Here is a 20,543-nt window from a genome sequence, read left to right as displayed (position 1 = left end):
CAAAATACTTAAAATTTTCTTGACATTGCTCCGACCCATGTATTATTTAGAGGTGTGTTGTTTAATGTCTAAATATTATGGGATTTTGCAGTTACTTCTCTGTTACTGATTTCTAGTTTAATTTCATTGTGATCTGAGAGCATACTTTGTATGATTTCTATTCTTTAAATTTGTTGAATTATATTTAATGGCCCAGAATGTAGTCATTATTTGTGAATATTCTATGTGAGCTTGAGAAGAATGTATTGTCTGCTGTTGTTGGATGAAGTAGTCTATAAATGTCAATTAGATCCAGTTGATTGATGGTGTTATTCACTTCAACTATATTCTTACTGATTTTCTGTCAGTTCCTGATACACAGGGGTGTTGAAGTCTCCAACTATAATAGTGAATTTGTCTATTTCACCTTGTAGCTCTATCAGGTTTTATCTCACATATTTTGATGCTCTGTTGTTAAGTACATACACATAAAGGATTGCCATGTCTTCTTGGAGAACTGACCCCTTTATCATTAGGTAATGCCTTTCCTTATCCCTGATAATTTTTCTTTTTCTGGAATCTGCTTTGTCTGAAATTAATATAGCTACTCCAGCTTTATTTTGATTGGTGTTAGCAAGGTGTGTATTTCCCTTTTCTTTCCTTTTAATTTCTTTGTGTCTCTGTATTTAAAGTGGTTTTCTTGTATATAACATGTGGTTGGGTCTGTCAGTCTCTGTCTTTTCTACATATCTACTCTGTTAGTCTCTGTCTTTTCATTGGTATATTTAGACTATTCACATTTAAAAGAGTTATTGATACAGTTGATATAGCTACCATACTTAAAACTGTTCTGTATTCATTGTACTTTTTCTTTGTTTCTTTTTGTCTTCCCCTGTTTTTCTGTCTTTTCTGGCTTTAAATTATCTTTTTATGATTCCATTTTTTGTCCTTTCTTAGAAAATCAATTATGCTTCTTCTTTTAAAAAAATTTTCGGGGTTTGCCCTGGAGTTTACACAATACATTTACAATCAGTCTAAGGCCACTCTCAGATAACACTATACCACTTCATAAGTGATATATGTACCACTTTATCCCTCCTTTCTCTTATAACATTGCTGTTATTCTTTTCACTTATCCACACACTATGATCACCTAATACATTGTTGTTATTATTATTTTAAATGAACAGTGATCTATCAGATTAGTAAGAATAAGAAAAAGATTTTATTTTCTCATTTATTCCTTCTCTACTGTTCTTCCTTTATTTATGTAAATCTGGGTTTATGACATAAATAATATTCCTTTTCTCTGAAGAACTCCTTTTAACATTTTTTGAAGGGCAGGTCTACAGGCAACAAATTCCTTGTTTTTGTTTGAGAAAATATTTCTCCTTCACTTTTGAAGGATAATTTTTCTGGATACAGAACTGTAAGCTGTTGAGGTTTTTTTTTTTGTTCTTTCAATAATTTAGATATTCATTCTACTCTCTTTTTATCTGCATGGTTTCTGGAGAGAAGTTGATCCAATTCTTAACCTTGTTTCCCTATAGGTAAGACATTTTGTTTTCTGGTTTCTTTCAAGATTTGTTTTCCCTTTGTCTTGTTTTCTGTAGTTTAAATAGTATGCCTAAATATAGCTTTTTGGTATTTATCCTGTTTGGTGTTCACTGAGATTTCTGGGTCTGTGGTTTGGAAATTGTCATTAATTTTTGAAAAATTTCAGATATTATTACAAGTATTTTCTTCTGCTCCTTTCTCTCTCTCTTTTCCTTTTGGTATTTCCATTTTATATATGCTACACCTTTTGTAATTGTTCCACATTTCTTGGATTTTCTGTTCTATTTTTTCCCCATTTTTTTTTTCTCTTTGCATTTTTAGTTTTGGAAATTTGTTTTCACATCTTTAAGCTCACTTTCCTTGGCTGTGTCCAATCGACCAGTGAGCTCATCAAAGGCAATCTTCTTTCTGTTACATTTTTAAAAAATTTCTAACATGGATTTTTGGTTCTTTTTTAGAGGTTCCATTTCTCTGCTTACATTATCCTTCATGCATGTTGTTCACTTTTTCCATTAGAACATATGAGTCATAATTATTTTCAATTTCTGCCTAGTAATTCCAAAATATCTATCATATGTGAATCTGGTTCTAATGCTTGCTTTGTCTCTTTAGACTGTATTTTCTTGCCTTTACCATGCCTTGTAATTTTTTTGTTGAAAACTGGACATGATGTATTGGGTAATAGGAACTGAGATAAATGGATCTTTAGTGTGAAGTTTTATGTTTATCTGGCTAGGAGTTAGGTTGTGTTTAATGTCTGCTGTTACTGTAGGTGCCAGAGACTTCAATTTTCTCTAATGTCCTTGCTTATGTCTACCCTGTTGTGTTTGGGCTTCCTTAGAAACTCCTTCTTAAATAGAGGCTGCTTTTTGCAGCTCTGTCATTTGTAATTCACTATTGTTATAATAGAATTGTGTTGATATGGTGGCAAAGTATCGTAGAAGGGAAGCATTCTATAATCTTATAATTGAATCTCAGGTTTTTAAAAATGGGACTGTGTCCCTGGGTTGTGACCTTCAGAAGTTTTATTTTAGCCTTTCCTCCTCCTTTCATGTGAGACAGGAAAGCTAGAGGGGAATGTTTTGTCTAATTGCCCTTCCCCTGAGTCAGATTAGACTCTGGTAAAGTAGTTTCTCTGAGGGCAGACATTTTTTGTGGAGAACAAAACTCTCTGGGTGCATTTCATAGTGGTTACTTTTCTCCTGCCCTAAGCATGAGGACGTTTTTCTATGATTTTCATCATGAGAACCTGATGGAGCTCTTGGAAGTAAACTCATGAAAGTATCAGGGTCCATCCTAGGACTGGGCCCCAAGGAGTTTTTAACTCTCATGCTAGTCCTTATTCAATTTCCAGGAACTAGTCAATAACATTTTAAGTGTTCTTCAGGCTTCATCTCCAGTGGCTTCTGCTCTTTGTAAGCAGTGATCCACCTGTCTCTCTATTTTTTAGAGTGGGAATTTGCCCTGTGATCTCAATTTTGTGATGGTTCTAAGAAGAATTATTGATTTCGTGCAGTCTTTTTCTTGTTCTGAGGATGGGAGTGATGACTTCCAAGCTCTTTACATATTGGAACAGAAACCAGACAGGCTTGTATTTTTTTGGTCATAAAATCTTCCTATCAATTTCCTTTTGAGGACACCTTTTGCAGGGCTTGGGCTCAGAGAGTATCTGTGAGTGGTTTTCCAAGACTCTCTTCATTCATAAGTAGCTCAAAGTGGGAGTTTAGGGCTCTTTCCATCTCCAGGTAGCTCTCTGCCAGATAGTAGGTATCTCCTAGGTTGCTCTGAGCCATGATTGCATTGCAGCTAACAACTGAGGCAAGCTCCACATGTGTAGCTGTGTACCAACAGCCTGCTGTGTAGGCTGCTACTTCACTTTGGGCTCTCTTGCTTTTACCCAGCTACTTTTATTTATTAATTAAAAAAAATTTATTTCCCCCAACTACTTTTAAAACAGACTTTCAACTAATCCTCTTGTTTTTAGACCCACCTTAAAAGGGGGGGGGGGTCCTGTTGCCACAGATTCCTGGGACTCTCTGGGCTTCAGCATTGTGAATCAGCTTTCTTATTAGCTTCCTCTCCATTTCCATATACCCACATGCATTCCTTTTTGGCATTTTGATTTCAGTGCTCTTTGGTCTGGAAGCCAGTTACCAATCTTTCATCTTCATTCCACCTCCCAAAGCTTGATTGGCATCTTCCCCCTGCCTCCCAACTTTCCTATTCCCCTTGTTCTTTCTGATTTATGACTTGTACTCCTTTACTATTATCTTCAATGAAGTGTCTAGATAAGGAAAGGCAAACATGTATTCAATTTACATATTCAATTGGAAATGTTTCTCCCTTACCTAGTACCAAAGAAAAAAATGATTCATGGCACATGTGTTGAAAGAAACTGAGGCATATTGATTTTTTTATAGTTTATTTGAACAAAAATCAATTAGATTCAGGCAATGCCAAAACCAGAAGTGGTCAGGAGCACTCCAACAACAGGAGTTGGGGAAAAACTTTTTTTTTTTTTACGATTTTATTTATTTATTTGAGAGAGAGAGTGAGAGAGAGAGCATACAAGCTGGGGAGGGGGGAGAAGCAGAGGGAGAAGCAGGCTCCCCACTGAGCAGGGAGCCTGATGCGGAGCTCGAGCTCAGGACCCTGGAATCTTGACCCAAGCCGAAGGTAGACACCCAACCACCTGAGCCACCCAGGCCCCCTGGGAAAAATTTTTATAGGGAAGAGGTGGAAGCAAAGCAAGGAAATTATCTGATTGGTTATAGCTTAAGTGTTTATTTTATTTGGAAAACCTAGTTGGCTGTTTGTGACTGGTTGTCCTTAAGTTTTGATTTCTTAACCTTCAGGCATTTTAGGATTAGGTTTTGGTTTGCTTATTGTAGGAGTGTTAGCAACACTGACTCCATCTTTGGCCCTCCAACTTGTTCATGCCTGCACAATGACCTCCCTCGGAGCTATGTGTCCCAGGCCCTGTGGAGGTTAATGTATGCCCTGACCAGAATCCAAGAAGGCTTGTTTTGATCTTCCCTAAAATGGTGCACAGAAGGCTCCACTTTAGGTAACTAGTAAAGATGACTGGCACACAGGTGGTGCCACTTTAGATAACTATCTGTGACCTCACCACAATGCCCCTCCCTCTATAAAAGCTGTGGCTTGAGGGCTGGACTGGGTGGGGAAGAGTGATCGAGAATAGCTGGGTAGCTCTGGATCCTCTGTCCAATCTCCTGGTCAGTAAGTTTCCATGAATAAAACTTGGTGTGAGTGGTATGGAGAGGCTTGCTTCCTCTGTCAGTCTTGGAAGTGCCTTCTCAGTCTGGAGGATACATTACTGACCCTCTTCTAACACTTGTGTAAGCTACAAATCCATTAAAACTGTAAACGAACTAATGTGAGTTCACTCATCGGTGAGTTACAGATAGAAACTACACCAGGGGCAGTTGTCACACAGAAAAATTTTATTGGCAGCAAATAAGGAGATCACAGGGAATAACTTCCAAAGCTATCACTCTCTGAGCAAGGGTGAATTTAGGGTTAGGGTGAATATTTAGAAAAGGGAGCCTTGTCATCTTGTGTAGAGGTGGGCATAGGTGGTGCATGAGCCTTAAGGAAACATGCCTATACATACATTGTATGTTACGTTTATGAAGATTGTGCTCCTCCTTGGCAGAAATTTTAGTATTATAATGAGGTAAAGGCAACTATCTGCCACTCTATGGTCCATCTGCATAGGTATGAGTTGGTAGTTGAGCTCATACTAGTTTGGGCTGCCAGAGCATTTCATCAGGGCAGTCGTTATTGCTTGAGGGTAGTTTTGGTTTTCACCACAGGATGCTATGGCTATCAGGTCTTTTGCCCAAATTAAGAGATAAGCTGGAAGGAAGAGCTTAAGGAAAAATGTGGGACAAAGGTCAGTGGGTAGAAGCAGGTGGGCAGTAAAGGTCAGGTCTTTGGGTCTAGCTGGTGACAAAACCACCTCAGTCTAATGGCCTCCTTGTTGACCTAATTTAACACTTGTTACAGACACTAAGGCAGGACTATCATAATAGGTACAGGGGCTACTGTAATGGGGTTTTGCATCCAAGAAATGGATGGGGTGAGGGGGTCTGTAGATGGAAAATTACTAACAGAGAGGGTAATTCACCCCAAAACTGACCTAGCAGGATTCTTACTGAAGGCAGGCTAGGGTGATAAGATATTCCCCAGTGTGGGGATGGGAAGGGGAGGTGGCGGGGGGGGGGGGGGTTGAAGGAGAATGAGGAATTTGATCAGATACAGAATAATTAGATATCAAGGGTGGGAGATTCTGCCCAACTGACTTCACAGGATTCTTGCGAAAATTAGGCAATTCAAAGACAGACAAATAAGTCTAAGTTCAGCAGGTGTAACTACAGAGGGCTCAGAGAAGTCTCACCAAGTTCAGCCAAGGAGAGAATCTTTGTCTCTCCTCCTCCACCTTCTTCTGTTTAATGATTATGACCAGAAGGTAAATAATATTTAGCCAATTTTTTCTCATTTATACTGTACTGTCAACCCAGCAACCTTATTAAATATAACTGTAACTTATGCCTATCATTATTGTCAGTCTAAGAAAATCAAAGCTAATACTTTCTGATTTCTGCAGACCTCTGTCATTATCTGGTGTTTCTTGAAGCCTAAAGCTCTCCTTTTATAATATATCTGATGGTTGCCTGTGAGAGAAACAGGAGAGTTTTTAGGTAAAGGTGGCTCTGTTATTAGGTGCTAGAGGAAGGGGCTAAAGAACCTCATAAATTCTTCGGTAGAAAGCTGCAGGCTGAGTCCCTGCTGCCTTTGTTTGGAATTTAAAACTATTCCCAAGGTATGTGTGAGCATTGCTCTCTGTTCACAACCCCTCCCCCATAACATGGTGATCTCTCCAATCCATTATCTGTTTGCTTTTGATAAAAGTGTGTATGTGTGTGTGTGTGTGTTATTACTTTGATTTTGCTTCTGCTCTGTTTGTTCTGATTTCTTTGGTAACTGCCTGCTTTTCTTTCACCTTTATCATCTCTTTATTTTATTTCAGCTCTTGTGTGTTTTGTTATATTATTTCTCTTATGAAAGTCTATTCTGGCTTAATAAAGGAAAGCATTGCTTCCTTTACCTCACTGAGAATAAACTGCATATATTTTATTAAGAAATCTTATGCTTTATGAAGGAACTCTATTTGAGGTGGAGTTGCATGAGATTTTCACAGGAGCCTTTGTTATCTTGCTCTTCTATTGCTTGTAATTCTGTGTTATTTTTGTTTGTAATACTAGATTAATTTGTTTTTCATCCTATGCTTTTATTTGTTTATTTTTGTTGAAATTATCTGGATCCTTTTTCTGGGAGAGAGGGAGTGCTGGTTTTAAGGCTGGTGACTTAAAGCCTGTTTGACCATAGAGTCATCCAGAGACAATATTAGAAAAAACTTGGCATTGAAAATTTTGCTTTTGAGTTTCCATTCACTTTGGAGCTCTCCTCTTTTTAAAAGTAGAGGTGAGATTATCATAAGGAGTGCCTCCACAGTGTCTTCTATAGGACTAGTAGCCATTCAGTATGTCTTAGTTCCCTTTGTAGATGCAAATTATCAGTTCAAATCATCTAAGCAAAGAAAAAAGACCTCTTCAAATTTAATCTGAGAAGAAAATCTTGGGAGTGAAGTCCCAGTTCAGAGAACAAAGGAAGAGTAGACCAGAGGCTTATTTACCTTTCACTGCTTCAGGGATTCAGAGTCCAGCAAGCATACAGATGCAAAAGAAAGCTTAGGGCAAGACATTCTTTTTTTGACTCTTTCTTTTTTGTGTGAGATGCAATAGTCAGACCTGCCCGGGGGCAAGGGAGCTAAGGAGTTTCTAAACCTGGGCTGAAGGCAATGTGATGGAGGACTGCAAAGGCCTTTGTTATTAGGGTCAAGGGGATGGTAAAATATTGAATGCAGAGAGGAACCCCGTGAAAATGTAGTCTAAGAGGGTGGGGCTTGGGAAAACAATAGCAGTTTTCCCTCCTCGGAGGATTACCAGGATGGAGAGATCTTTTCTTTAGGATTTCTGACAAACCAAACTTGGAGGGGATCCTTCCCTAATATCCCACCTCCTCTTGAGAATCTTGGACTATATTGAGGAGGGTGTTGTTTATAAGACAAAAAAGGACTTGGGCTCCCTAGTGATCCCCAGGCCTTAAGAAGATGCCCTTCTTAAAGGCAGGTAATGGGCCTCATCTTCTGTAGTGACTGGGTTGCTTTAAGTCAGACTGGGAAATATAAAACAAAAAAGAAAAATGAGCATTTGTGATTAGATTATCTTTACACTTAAAGAAAGGGGTGAAGGGGCTCAGGACAGGTCTCCCCAAAATATGCCACTTTGGCAAAGGTTATTTTGAGTTAAAAACAATAAAAATCCAACAATTTGAGGGAAATCTCTTTACCTCTCCCTCACCTGCCTAAGTTTACATTGGAAAGCAGGGCCTGTACCAGGATGCGAGCTATTACCTTTTTACTTAAGAAACTTATCTGTATAACACGGCAAGCTTTGTTTTTTTAAATATCTCCTCTTCTTCCTATGAATAGCCTTTTTCCCTTTTGTATCCCCAGGCCCCTATACCTCTTCGTACATTTTGCTTTGGCTGTCTTTGGAATCTTTCATGTTTCTGTGAATTACCCATAGTACATAATTAAACTTTGGTTTTGTTTTATCCTGTTAATCTGTTAACCTGTCTTATGTCAATTTAATTTTTAAAACAGCCAGAAGAATCTTGAAGGGTAAGAGGAAAATTTTTTCTCCCCAACACTAGTCTTTTGTGTCCTGGTCAGTTTTATTTTCTTCTTAGGAATGGTTACTTGACATCTGAAGATTCCTAGTTAGGAAAACACATTCCAGGCATGGCAGGTTAGCCTTTGAAATTTTCAATTCAGAAGCCACATTCCAGAGGGGTTATGTTATGGCTTCAGCCATCTTTATCTTTTATTTATCCCAGGGGGTTTGTTATGATCATAATGAGATTAGAAAGGATTTCTCATTGGTCAAATGAGTTGCAATTTATGTGGATTAGAAAAAAAAATGTTTTTAGGGATACTTTAGTCCTTATATAATGGTAAAAAAAAAAAAAAAAAAAAAAGCCAGACTAACAGAGTATATGTTTTGGATTATCTCTCCATTCTTGAAATGTTATAATGTGTCTAGGGCTGTAACAGGAGGATTTTTTTACTCTGACTTGAGCATTAGCTCAGTCCTGCCCCAAACCTGGAACATTCCTACCTCTAATGTCTGTAGGGTGCAGTTGGAGCATCTTAAGGCCAAAAAGCCAAGACTTCATCAAGCTCACTAAACCATTTATTTGACTATTTTGGGGCCTGATTATTAAATATTTATACATGTGTCAGAATGAGATCTGAGACTGCTTTCATTATAACATACCATCTGGAAGTGAGGACCCTGTATTTGTCACCTGCCTCTAATTATTGGAAGCCATGGATATCTATCAAAAAACAACTGATCACTGTGCATGACCAAACTGGCTTAGGTACTTTGAAACAGCACCACAACTCCTTCATTATAACGTTTATGGTGTTTGACCACAAATGCATGCAATAACCAGATGAATATCTGCAATATTTGCATTTGTTTTAAAGATAATTTCTTCTTTCTCATATTATTCCCTTATAGCACCAACTAGAATTTAAATATATGTATCTGATTCACAGAATCTGGTAGAATTAGAGAAAGAACAAAATCCAGAGAAGATCTAAGAAAATAATAATATTATAACGATGGTATAGGGGAGGGGTTCTGTGGCTGGTATAAGAATTTACATAAGACAGATTAAAAGGAGGGGAAAAAAAAAACCCAAACCAAATAACATATGTATGTGTAAGAGGCACACAAAGATCTGAGACTCCAAAAGTGGTCAGAGGAATGAGACTTTTATACCATCCTTAGCTAAGGAAAGGGATAAGAATGGGGCTGGAGGGAGTATGAAATTCATGAGAAGGTGAGAGGAAGGAATGTATGGTAAACAAAGGTTACCCTGTCAGGCATTTCAGTCTCTCAGGTGAAAAAAATTTATGTCTGATGGTAGCTCTTTTTCTGGTACAGGTTCTCTTTCAAATGGAAGTTTCCTTTATTAATGTAGATTTCCCCCACAAATGGGGAAATTTCTTTTAGGCAATTAAGGGGGAGGTAAGAGCTTCTTCTGAGTCATGCTGGCTCTTGATTGCCTTTAGCTCAAAATAATCCACTTGCCAAAGTTGCATATTTTGGGGTGGCATGTTCTATACCCTTCATCAATAATAATAGCTTTTTCCTTATTGCAAAATTAACTCTACCTCTCAGCATATACAAAAATACATTCTTCATGTACTGAAGAAATAGACATAAACAATTTAAAAAATCATAGAAGAAACTAGTAGTATTTTAATAATCTTGGAAGCATGAAGCCTTCTGAAATATGACCCAGAATAAAAAAAAAAACAAAAACAGAAGATTGAGAGATTTAATTAGATAAAAGTGAAACACTGAGGTATGACAAAAGATATCAGGAAAAATGTTAAAAAGCAACAATCTGGCAGAAAATATTTTCAACGTGTAAAAAAATCAGAAAATAATTAATTACTTGCAATTGCACTAATTAAATGATGACAGAGATGATGGTTCTTAATGACTTGGAGGGCGTGTCTATCTGTCATCTTTTTCAATATCATAATTTTTCCTCACTTAATGAGATAATTTGAATATATTTCCATATTATTAAGTATGCTTCTAGAACATAATTGTTAACAGCCCAACAGAATTCCACTGTGCTGTGTATGGTATAGAAGTTGCAGCTACTGCAACAGCACTGCTTTGGGGGAGACTAAGTTGAACGCTGTCATCAGAGACCCTCCTCTATCCTTCTCCCAGTCAGTGATACACACTGGCTCTTGTAGATAAATGCTGGACGAATATTGAACCTGCCTGGTGTGCCTGTGTCTCATGATCCAGTATTGCCTACCTCTCATGGTTCAGACTCAACAAAACCTTTCTTCTTTTTCTTCCTTTTAAGCACAAGGTGAAAAAACATGCAATAGCATGAAGCCAGTAAATGTGTGAAAACTCCATGATGAATTTTCTCAAATTATAAGCAGGTTTCTCAATAAATACAGATATCATCCTTCTCATCAATAGATATTTTCATAAAATAATAGAAACTGAGTTTCACATATAATCAAATACAATAACTCCTCTCTCCTGATACCCTTAAATAGTCCTTTAATTCAGAGAGGTATCAGATAAGACTCAATTTAAGAGTAGTTTCTTATTGACAGATTTTGCAATTTTTTTTCCCTTAGAGAAAACATAGTATAATTTATCTAATTAAAATGAATTAAAAGTTTGTTTGGGAAGTTCAAATGATTTTTCAAATAATTTTTTTTCAAAATGTTAAAAGCTTTATGTTTAACATGTTACATTCATGTAACAAGTTAAATAAAAACAGTGAGATTGTTTTAATGAAATTAAAATATATTCTAAAGTACAGTATTTTAATGTTTTTATAAATTTATAACATAGTAATAAATTCTCCTGATTAAAAGCTAAAAAAGCATAAATGTGAAAAAATAGAAAAAAATCTATTCAAAATCTCATAACTGTTAACATTTATTGTACTGTTTTCATTTTCTAAGCAGAGGTCTCTCTCCTCTTTCCTCCATGGATATTATTACATTACACATACAATGTGAATTCTTCATTTTTCATGTGACATAAAACGAATTTTAACAGAACTTTAATTCTATGAAAAGGATCTTTCATCCAAATAATGCACATTTGAGATATGGGCCTTCTATCTAACAGCCAGAAAGAACACCATGCTAAAATAGATATGTCCATAAGTGAGTCCCTGTTCTGTACAGAACCTTTTTAGAATTTACGGAAGATACTTGGATAACATTCCTCATGTCAGCTTTCTTCCCAATGGCAAAGAGAATGGCTTTTGGCAGCTCAGCTTATGATATACTGCCAATCACCAGAGGCAATGCCTGACAATTAACTTAGAGAATCTCATTGCTTTTGACTAATAAAGGAAAGGGATAGTTTCCAATTTATAAATATTTGGTTTATTATTTCATGGCAGACATGAAACACATTTTGTGAAAAGTTACTGTTTATGTCAAATATATGCTTCCAATAGGTTGGCAAACAGACATCTCCTGTCTACAGATCAGTGATAGTTATAGCAGACATCCCTTAGGTACAGGCAGCTCTGAGGGTCATTGTACCTACAACCATTTCAAGCATTGAGCTGGGCTTTTACATTTGTTCTTATCCTGGGTCCAGAGAGGAGACACTCACTCCATTATGCATTTCCCTTCAATGAAGTCTAGCCTCCCTAAAGAAAGCCTGCTGTGGAAGGCGTGGTCTTCTCAAATATCACTTACATAGATTGTTTTATGTAGAGGAAATAAATAATGCACAGAAAATAAAATTAATGCAACTGACCGGAGGTATTTTATTTATTTCTGACACCGGAATTCCCATCCTAGAAGTAGAAACCCTGATTGTATGAGGAATGAAAAGCACATAGTACAACCATTTCAAAGCAAAACCCCCAGTGTGCACAAAACACAGCTTTGGATAAAAGATGGCAGCTGCAGAGCTGGAATGGTAGCTGGTTGCCATGGTTACCAAGGCTCTGATTCAGCCACCATATGCCACCTGGTGTTCTTAGCCTGAAAAAGCAGGTCTGTGGTGTCCTAGATTGGAGATGGAGCTATCATGGCCATAGTTCTTGAGAGAAACAGTACTGGCCTGGTGTTTGTGCTATTTTACCCATTGACAGAAGATTTTGGGGCTACAGAATTACCATTTAAGGCAGGGGTTCAGTTGGGGAAAACACAAACACACGCCCTCTTAAAAAAATCATTCTCACATGGAAACACTGCTATATGTACATTCGTTCTCAAAGATCAATCTTTGTCCTCTTTTCAGAGCAAATTTGCTACCCAAATCTGCTTGGTCATACAATATTGCAATAGCAACAAACTCAAAATGTTGGGTACAATGGTTGTTGAGTATTAGAGTATACCAATTCTCAGGCATCCAGAATCTTTAGTACTCTTATCTCCTTCTAAAAGTGCTTGCTGTATGGCAAAGAACAACGGTTTGACTTCATTTTAATGTTGAATTGTGTCCAAATTTTATTTATTTATATAAAATATAGAATTTTATATCATTATTTTATATACTATATTTTAATATATAAATATAAATTATACATCAATTATAATACAATATCTATATACATTTTTATATTGTTCCACGATGGAAGATAGAGGTTCTGGGCACTTGTCTTGGAATTCCTTGAGAGTGTTCACAGTCATTAGGTTTTTGTTATGAAATAATAGGGAAATAATACAGCATACTCTACAATGATAATATCATCTAAAAATTTCAGCTCTTACTGTAAGTTTTGGGGACTTCATGTTTGATTTTTGTATTTGTGATAAAGACACCAAGCAGATTTAGATTTTGCTAGTGATTCAACTTTGAAATAGACATTTCAGGTTACCTTTCTCTCCAGTTGTGAGAGCTATTAAAAAAGTGATTACTGATTTCACATTAACAATTTAAGCATTCAAAATTATATATGTTATTTTGGTGTCATTTTTACCAGTGCTGAGGAAGCAATTATTCCTCATAACATAATAAATAAGATGGTTAAAATATAAGAAAAATATAACTCTTAGTTTTTACTACTACTCCTCTATTGTGTCAAGAATTTTAATACTATGAAATTAAAAACAAGAAAAAGTTTGTTCTAGAGATTGCTATAACATTTAGTATCTTTTTCAATTTTGGTGTTCATCAAAACAGCCTCATTGTTTTAATTAACTGACTTTATAATAAGTCAATCTTATAAATTTGAATTTGTAAACTGCATTATGTCAATTGAAAATAGCTTTTATTTCTTTATATATTGGGGTCCCAAATACAATTTTTTCCCCAAAATGGAATGCTGCTAAAAAGAATGAAAATCACTAGAATTGATGATGTCAGGACCATAGTCAAATACCTTTTTTGAGGAGATTTGACCCAGTCTCAGTAGACAAATCAGTTGAGAGAATTTCAGGGAATTTGGCTTCTATTCTGACCCAGTTAGAAATATGAGTCATTTTAATCACCCCCAAAAGAAACTCCATTAGTAGTCACTTTCCTTTCCCCCTAAATCCCCCAGCCCTAGGCAACCACTAATCTACTTACTATTTTTATGGATTTGCCTATTTGGGACATTTCATATAAATGAAATTATATAATATATGGCCTTTGGTGCCTAGATTATTATTTTTTAAAAACATTTATTTATTTATTTTTGAGAGAGACTAGGTGGGGGAAGGGGCATAGGAGAGGGAGAGAATCTCAAGCAGACTTCCCACCGAGCATGGAGCCTGTCTCAGGTCTTAATCCCATGACTCTGAGATCATGACCTGAGCCAAAACCAAGAGTTGAGCGCTCAAACAACTGAGCCACCCACGTGCCCCAATGCCTAGATTATTAACATACCATTTTTCATGTCCATGTCAAAGCATGACTCAATCATTCCTTTTTTTATGGCTGCATAATATTCCATTGTGAAGCTATGCCACATTTATCCATTATCTATCGATGGATACTGAGATTGTGTGATGATCAGTTGTGGGAGGTTTCTCTGAGAAAGAACAATGTTAGCTTCTGCCTGAGAATTTGTAATCTGTCCTTCCTCACAGCCTCCCCAGTGGCTTTTGTACTTTCCCAGCCAGCCCCACCATCGAGTAGGCCAATTCCTTGCCATAAATTGCCTCATAAACATCCATGTATACATACTGGTTGTTTCTCTGGTGGAATTCTGACTTATACAGATTTTCCCAAACTTTTTGGCTATTATAATGGTTGCTATGAACATTCATGTATGAGTCTTTCTGTGGACATATGTTTTCATTTCTCTTGTATGTATACCTAGGAATAGAATTGCTGGATCATGTAGTAAGTCTGTGTTTGACATTTTAAGGAACTGCTAGGCTGCATGAGGGTTCTATTTTCTTCACATCCTTGTCAACACTTGTTATTTTCTCTCTTTTGGAGACAGCCATTTTAGTGGGTATGAAGTGTATCTCATGGTTTTGATTTGCATTTCCCTGATGACTATTGATGTTGAGAATATTTTCATGAACTTCTTGGCAATTTGTACATTTTTTGGGGGGGAAATGTTTATTCAGATCATTTACCCATTAAAATTAGATTATTTGTCTTTTTTATTAATGGCTTATAATAGTTTTCTATATTCTAGATACAAGTCCCTTATCAGATATGATTTGCAAAGTTTTTTCTCCCATTCGGTGGGTTATGTTTTCACTTTCTTGATGGGGTCTTTTAAAGCACAATAGTTGTGAATTTTGATGATGTCCAACTGATTAATCTTTTATTGCTTGTGCTTTAGGTTTTATATCTAAAAAACCATTGTCTTTCCTGACCTCTTGCCCTATGGATTTTGGACTTGTATAGCCAGCCAGTCCCCACAATCCAAGCCAACCCCTGAATACGAGGTAATGAAGATTTATGTCTGTGTTTTCTTCTGTGTGTTTAATAGATTTTGCTCTTACATTTAGGTCGTTGATCCATTTTGAGTTAATTTTTGTGGCTAATGTGCGGTAGGGGTCCAGATTCATTCTTTTGCATGTGGATATTCAGTTGTCTTAACACTGTGTTGAAAAGACATGTTCCGCCATTGAATTGTCTTGACATCTTGTAGAAAATCAATTGGCCATCGATGGATAGGTTTCTTTTTTGACTCTCAATTCTATCCCACCGATCTGCTTGTCTATCTTTATGCCAGTACCACACTCTTGTGATTATTGTAGCTTTTCAGTATGTCTTGAAGTCAGGAATTATGAGCCCTCCAAAAAGAACAGTTCTTCTTTTTCAAGACTGTTTTGGCTATTCTGTATCCCTTACATTTCCATATGAATTTTAAAATCAGCTTGTCAATTTCTTCAAAGAAACTAAAATAAGATTTTTAAACAGAGTTCTACTGAGGCTCCATGCATTTGAACTTTCCTGACTCTGTTTAACTCCTCTGGGAATATATTTTGATAAAAAAACATGAATGGATATAGACATACTGGCAGGTTCTGAAATGTACAAATTTCATTTACCACAGTTTAGCACCATTACCCGCAACGACATGGTCCAAATTTCAGTTACCACAATAAACTAACTGTGAATGATTGCATTAAGTACAAACTTCACTGCTAGCTCTTCAGTCCACAAATCATTACATAGATAACAGACATGTACCATTATCAATAATTAATCATTATCAGCCAGTCCGTGATGAGTTATGTGCATCTTTTTTCCCATCACACACACCCAGCAAAACATGTAGTTGTATTGCCTCCTTGCTTCCTAGTGGTAAACCCATGCAACATTTTACAAAATTGGAAAATTAAAATAGGGAACTGGCCAACAAAGATGAATGGAGAAAATAAACCAACAACCAAACAAAAAGTGATAATGAAGAAGTGAAGTTTGAATCAAATATAAATGGAGTTATAAAAGAGATCACTGACAATGGGAATGTTACCACTGTCACTATGTGAGAGCTTCTAGACATGCAGCTGGAGGATCTTAGTGAAGGCAAATTTATTGACATAAATCTGGAAAGTGGTTGTGAGGAAAAGTCTGAAGAATACCCCAGAGGAAGTGAAGCTAGCAAAAAACTTCACATTGAAGGAATTCTCGGATACCTCATGATGTTGAAATCACAAAGGATAGAGTGTTGGTATCTGATACAAACTTAAAAAGGGAATATGACAGTTTTCCAAAGTACAGAAAAGATGTTTGTTCTGTATAAGTTAGGTGTGAAAACTGTTAGTCAATAAATTAGGTAAAACCTGTTCAAAGTACTCTTGATAAGTTTTTCACAAAGAAATGAAACTCTTTAATTCTCAAAGTTTCTAAAATTTTAAATTTTGGCATAGTAAATAAATATTAGTTGTCCTTTTTCAAATTTCATGATACATTTATAATCAAGAGTAGTGTTTTGACAAAAATTGTGAACATCAGAGTCAATTGTAATTTTTTCTGTTGATTATTAAGATTGCTGTGCAGTTTCAGCTTGCGTGGTCTAAAGTCCCACATGCAAAGGGAGGATTGCCTACAGTTGATATAATGTTTTTTATTGGTATAAATTTATGTGCACTTATCTTATTGAAACTAATTTAATATTATCAATGCTTCTCTACATTAAACTTCAACATTTTCTATTGTGCCTGGCTCATGGAAGTTGCTTAATTTTACATATAGATAATTTCTTTTTCCTGAATACCTCATTTTATTTTTATATTTGTTTATATTTACTTCTGGATACAACATTTACTTTATGTATTGGTAAACTAAATGCTTTAAATTTTTCCAATTTTTAAGCAATATTGTAAGCATTCTGCTCACCTGTATGTGTGTAAAATAGAAATAGTTTGACTCTGAATTTTTTTTTTCCTGCTTACTCTGAAAAAAAAAATGAACTATCACCTTCAGATAATTGAAAACTCAAGATATTCAAAATTTGAAAAATACTATTATGCATGAAAAGATAATTTAGAATGATCTCTAGATATAAAGCTGTAAAAAAATCAATGACTTTTCTTTTTCTTTGTAATAGTATTCCAGTTAGAAATGGAAATTAAGAAAAAAATTTATAGTAGCAACAAATTTATAGATTATTCAAGAATAAATTAACTAAGAAAGGCTAAACACTTGTCTGAGAAAAACTACACAGTTTTACTGAAGGACATAAAATAAGAGCTGAACACAGAGATATACCATGATTCTGGATGGGAAGATTTCATATAATAAAACTGCCAATGTTTCTCATATATAAGGAATATATATATTTCATGCAATCCCAAACAGAATAATTACCAAGAAATTGATGAAAAAGAATAATAGTGAGGGAGGACCTAACATACTAAAATATATTATAAAGCAACAGTAATTGGTAGCTTTGCTAGAAAAATAAACAAATAGATCAGAGGAATAAAAAAGAACCCAGAAATAGACTCATGTACATATGGAAGTTAAGCATATGATAAATGAGGCATTTAAAATCAGGGAGGAAAGGATGGCTCCTTGAATAAATGGCATTGGGACAACCGGATTTCCATTAAAAAAAAAATGAAGTTAGGGCGCCTGGGTTGCTCAGATGGTTAAGCATCTGCCTTCAGCTCAGGTCATGATCCCGGGGTCCTGAGATTGAGTCCCACATCAGGCTCCTTGCTCAGCGGGGAGCCTGCTTCTCCCCCTCCTCCCCCATTTTGCCATCTCTGTATCTCTCTCTCAAATAAATAAATAAAATCTTTATAAAAAATGAAGTTATAACTATACTGCATAGCAAATACAAAAGTATTTCCAGATGACATAAAGATCTAAATGCAAAAACAAAGAAAAAAGCCAACTAGGATGATTAAAAACTAGAGATGATTTACATAATTTTAGGATAGGGTAAAAAAGTCAGAATATCTAAAGGAAAATACTAATAGTTTTGACTATATAACATTTTATTTTATATATATTATTATATATAAGTTGTACTTTACATACAGGGGGTTGAGTTAATCATATGCTTCAGTTTATGGCACATTATTATTAGTGTGGGTGAGTCTCTTCTTTTTTTAATATACATACATTTGTATTTATGTATTGTCATTTATCCCTTTTTGTCTTCTGACTCCCTCACATATATAAGCAGCCATTCTAATTACATTCTAATATTTTAAATGCATGTTCTTTTGTTTGCATTGCTCTAAATGGGTAATGCTGTTTAGGATACATGTCCCTATGCAAACTATATCATGTTTTGGATCTCATTCTGTTTCTTTTTTTCCCTCACACTTAGTACTGTGTTTTAAAGATCCATGTTGCTATATTTACAATTAGCCTGTTGCTTTTTCTGGCTGCATAGTACTCCATGGCATGCATTTTACTCACCCTCTCCAGCCATGGGCATCCAGATTACTTCTAATACCCAACTAATAACAATGGGTGGAGCAAGATGGCAGAGGAGTAGGAGACCGGGATTTCATCTGGTCCCAGGAATTCAGCTAGATAGGGATCAAACCATTCTGAACACCTACGAACTCAACAGGAGATTGAAGAAAAGAATAGCAACAACTCTCTGAAAAGAAAAGCAACCACTTTCTGGAAGGTAGGATGTGCGGAGAAGTGAATCTGAGGTGATATTTGGGAGGATAGATGGCGGGGGAGGGGGCCTCCGTCCGCCGCTTCTGGCAAGTGATAGAGCCACGGAGCACAAAATCGGAACTTTTAGAAGTCGGCTCCACTGAGGGACGTCGCTCCAGTGGCTAAGCAGGGGGTGGAACCCTCGCGGGACAGTGTGGCCTCAGGACCCTCGGGGTCACAGGAAGTCTGGGGGTGCCTGAGTGCGGCAGAGCTCCCATGTATCAGAGCGGGGAAGCCGGCTGCAGAGACAGAGCCGAGGTGCAGGCTCTCAGCTCGGGGTTGCCATAAACCGTGATCCGCGGCACAGTCGGGCCACTGCTCCTCCAGCAGGGACCCAACAAGCAGCAGATCCGGGGAGACTCCCCTTCCTGCCCCGGGAGGAGCGGCGCAGGAGCACACCACAGGGATCTGCTGGGTTTGGAGACTCCACACGGGGTCGGGTGCCAGAGACAGAAACGCTTGATCACAGGCCAGGTGAGCACGGAGTGCGGCAGGAGACTGGGGAGACGGGAGTGACTGACTGCTTTTCTCTGGGGGCTCACTGAGGAGCGGGGCCTGAGTTCTCGGCTCCTCCGGGGTGGAGATTGGGAGGCTGCCATTTTCACTCTCAGCCTCCAAAGCTGAACCGAAAGCTTGCAGGGAACAAAAGCTCCCGAGAGCAAACCCGAGCAGATTACTTAGCCCGGACCGGCAAGGGCGGGGCAATTCCGCCTCCGGCAAAGACATTTGGGAACCACAGCAACAGGCCCCTCCCCCAGAAGATCAGCGAGAACAGCCAGCCAAGACCAAGTTTACCGATCAATGAGAATGGCAGAACTCCAGTGCTAGGGGAATATTTCACATAGAATCCATGGCTTTTTTACCATGATTCTTTAGTCTTTCAAAGTGAATTTTTTTTAAACTGTCTTTTTTTTTAAATTTTTCTTTTTCCCTTTTTCAACCAACATCTTATCAATCCCTTTTTTAAAAAACATTTTTATTTTTCATTTTTAGAGTCATATTCTATCCCTTCATAGTAGTTACCCTTACTTTTGGCATATATATATAAGTTGTTCTCTCTTTAAAATTTTGAGATACAGTTTCTTCTAACAGATCAAAATATACCCTAAATCTCTAGTGTATGGCTTTGTTCTAGTCTCCCGCCTGATCACATTCTCTCCCTTTTTTTTCTTTTTTTTTAAAATCCTCTTCTTTCTTTTTTCAAACAACTTATCTTATCAATTCCTTTTATAAAATCTTTTATAATTTTCATCTTTACAGTCATATTCCATCCCTTCATCGTATTAACCCTTATTTTTGTACATATATAAGTTTTTCTTTCTTTAAAATTTTGGGAGTCACTTTCTTCTAACAGACCAAAATACACGAAAAATCTAGTGTGTGGCACGGATCTATGCACCAGCCTGATCATATTTGATCATATTCTGTTTTTTTTTTTGTTTTGTTTTGTTCTGTTTTTGTTTGTTTTTATCTTTTTCTTTTTTGTTTTTTTTCTTTTTCTTTTTTTTTTCTTTCCCTTTCTTTCCTTTTCTTTCCCTGTTAGCATTTTGTTCTCTCATTCATCTATTCTCCTCTGGATAAAATGACAAGATGGAAAAAATCACCTCAACAGAAAGAACAAGAGGCAGTACCGACTGCCAGGGACCTACTCAATATGGACATTACTATGATGTCGGAAATAGAGTTCAGAATGATGATTTTAAAGATACTAGCTGGGCTTGAAAAAAGCATGGAAGTTATTAGAGAAACCCTTTC

Source organism: Halichoerus grypus, chromosome 12 (assembly GCF_964656455.1).
Source record: "Halichoerus grypus chromosome 12, mHalGry1.hap1.1, whole genome shotgun sequence".
Taxonomy (NCBI): Eukaryota; Metazoa; Chordata; class Mammalia; order Carnivora; family Phocidae; genus Halichoerus; species Halichoerus grypus.
This window is presented reverse-complemented; position numbering follows the sequence as displayed.